The following is a 3,641-nucleotide window of genomic DNA, read 5'->3' as shown; positions in this document are numbered from 1 at the left end:
TTGGCATACTGATTTGACTGCGGATAACTCCGTTTACCTGATCAGGATATGGGGCTCGCGGCGGGTGTGACCGGTAAACAGGGGATGTTTACTCCTCCTAGGCACCTGATCCCACCTCTGGTGTGTCCAGGGGTCCGTGTTTGCCCAACTATCTATTTTGTATTGCTTGTAGGAGTTATGAGATTGATCACTGTTCGTTATCTTCACCTTGTATACAATGTACCTGGGAAGAGACCACCGACCTTCCGAAAGTAAACTGGGAGACTTTCTCACTTACCAGCGCAAACGGGTTTCGAACCTGCGTTTCCAACCTGCGGCGACAGAAGTGAGAGGCCGTTATTTTGTAATGCAAGTAAAAATATATTGGGTGACAACCCCCCCCCCCCCCCCAACTTAACCCCAGCTTGAAAGTTCTGATATAATAGTAGAAGACACACCACCACCAATTAAGAAAATGAAGATATTATGAGGCGCTCATAGTAGAGGACTCCATCCACCCCATCCCACCCCCAACGACGGAAGAAAATGAAGTGTAGGGGGAAATTATTGAGGCAGTCAAAGTAAAAGACTCTTTTAACCCTTCGCCCCCACATTAGGACTTTGAACATCAGATAAAACATCTTGGGTTTTTTTTATTTTATTGCTGTTTTCGTTCATCTTTTTAGCTCACCTGAACAGAAGGTTCAAGTGAGCTTTTCTGATCACATTTTGTCAGTCGTTCGTCTGTCTGTCCGTCTGTAAACTTTTCACATTTTCAACTTCTTCTCCAGAACCACTGGGCCAAATTCAACCAAACTTGACACAAAGCATCCTTGGATAAAGGGAATTCAGATTTGTTCAAATGAAGAGTTCTGCCCTTTTTCAAGGTGGGGGGGGGGGTAAGAATATGTGAAATTTCCGTGGCATCTTTTAAAAATCTTCTAAAGAACCATTGGGCCAAAAAAGATGAAATTTATAGATAAGCTTTATTAAGTAGGACAGATTCTAAATTGCTAAAATCATGGCCTCGGGGGGTCGGATGGGGACACAACAGGGGATCCAAGTTTTGCATACAAATATATAGGAACAATCTTTCAAAATCTTAGTTTAAAGAACCACTGAGCCAGAAAAGCTGAGGTTTATATGAAAGCTTCCTGATATAGTGCAGATTTTAAATTGTCAATATCCTGGCCCCCGGGGGTCGGATGGGGCCACAATAGGAGATCAAAGTTTTACATACAAATATATAGGAAACATCTTTAAAAATCTTCTTCTCAAGAATCACTGAGTCAGAAAAGCTGATACTTACATGAAAGCTCCCTGATATAGTGCAGATTCAAGTTTGTTAAAATCATGGCCCCTGTGTTAGGATAGTGCCACATGGGGGGATCAAAGTTTTACATACAAATATATAGGAAAAGCTTTAAATATCTTCTTCTCAAGAACCATTGGGCCAAAGGAGTTCACATTTACATGAAAGCTTTCTGACATAGTGTAGATTCAAGTTTGCAAAAAATATGGTCACCAGGGGTAGGGTGGGGCCATAATAAGGACTAAGGTTTTGCATGCAAATATATATATAGAAAGTCTTCTGATATGGACCAAGGTGACTCAGGTGAGCGATGTGGCCCATGGGCCTCTTGTTTAATTATTATTTTGAGTGGCAAGAAATTTTGAAGAATCCAATTTTCCATTTTTATCTTCCTGTTGTACCCACCCCCCATGAAAAATCACGATACATGTCTGGTTATTACATGTACATTTTGCTTTTCAACACGCGCATGCATACTAATTGTATGGTATAGAATTGCACCCTTTACCAAGTTTTCCTTCATAAGTTTCCTTTGTAAGGAATGGTAAACACATAAATACATGTATTCAGAAAAATCGCATGCATGCATTGCAGGACTATAGCATGTGTGTTTTAACGTTTCTGTAACATGCCATAATGATTATTTTCATTTCGTAGATTTGGCGCAATGGATATATTCTGAAAATAGACATACCGCTGTACGTCGAAATTTCATATCCAAATATATTCGATAAGATGTTAGTATTCATATATCAGTAAAATTCGTGTTGAGGTTTTATTTGATATGATACAGTGTCGATCTACTGTAATGCATTAGTAGGATATGCAAAAGGCAAGAGTATAAACATTTTCTAGTATCGATATCTATATGATCACGAACAAACATTATATAATTTGTATCTGGATTCATATGCCGATTTAGATATCAATAAAAACAAAGCTGCATAGTTTGGCGGAGGGGGCTCTAATGAGTCTGACGAAATTAAAAGACGAAAACCCACATTTGCATTCAAACTAGATGTACTTCAAAACAAATTCATTTCTGCTCTGACTGAAAGCATGATTCTAAATTCGAGAACAAATCTTGCATACAAAATAATAGGGGAACACATAAATTCGAGCTCCTTTGGAATTTAATGAAATGCAGATATGCACCTTTCTTTCAACACGAATTGATATGTTGTTTCAAGCACGCATACAGGGAGTTGGGGTGGGCAGGGAGGCTGGGCTGGGCTGGTCTGCTCTCCCCACTTTTTTGACAATTTACGTTTTCCGTTATTCTAACATACAAAGTCAGTATTTTCTACATGCACAGTTTAAACTAATATATTTTTTTTTTTAAATTTGTAATGAATACAATTATAAGCATCAACTCCTGTAAGTTTTTGATATATATTGTCAATAACAAATCTTTAAATAGCTGGATTTTTTTAATGCTTGTAAGCTTACCATCAGTGATCAATTTTCTTTCCTTCTGTGAAATGATATATTGTACATCGAAGTAGGACAGTCTCTCTCTCTCTCTCTCTCTCTCTCTCTCTCTCTCTCTCCTGTTCAATCAATGAATATGGACATACAGAGACTGTAAATAATTATGCGGTTCCCAAAGAAACAATAAAACTATATTTTCGTTTATACATTTCCTTTTATATGTGTCTTTGTGTAATCAACTGTTTATTGTGTATATCCAAATTTGTATATGATCATCGGTAAATTTTGAATTGAGCACGCAATATATCCAACAAGATGCTCGGTGTATATGATTAGATTCCCGATTTCTATAAACTGTAAAACCCCGACCAGACAAGCATTCAATACAGGAAACATTTTCGACTCTGACATCTCCCCTGATTGAAGACACCCTATTTGGCACGGGTGAAGTGCGTCGCAGTATGTATAATAGAATGACAATGTGTTGTACAGTTCTAGAGAAATACAATTGGAGTTAATCATTTTGTTTCGTGGATTTATGAGAATAAAGAGAATCTAATATTTTCAGTAAGTGCACATCTCCGATACCTGTTGAATAGACGTCCGTATTTGATACGGGTGTTTTTGTGGCGAATATGCCATGTGCATTACATATTATGCATATGGCATGGACCTGTATTTTGCAAGAATTGATATAAATAACATATTTTATGCTCTTTGCTTATTCCATTCTATCAGCATGCAATTGGCAAATGATTTCTTCGCATTTATTTCATAAGAAACTGCAAACACTTGCATGCACTTGCAAGTATGCAAGAAAAGCTTCTTTTTTGGGACATTTTTGTCTAACTTATCTAAACTTCCAGAATGTTGCATTGGTATACAATAAATATTTTGTAATATTGAGAAAAGCATAATG

This window comes from Ostrea edulis, chromosome 7 (genome assembly GCF_947568905.1).
Source record: "Ostrea edulis chromosome 7, xbOstEdul1.1, whole genome shotgun sequence".
In the NCBI taxonomy this organism is placed as follows: Eukaryota; Metazoa; Mollusca; class Bivalvia; order Ostreida; family Ostreidae; genus Ostrea; species Ostrea edulis.
Note: the sequence above shows the minus strand (reverse complement) of the source record.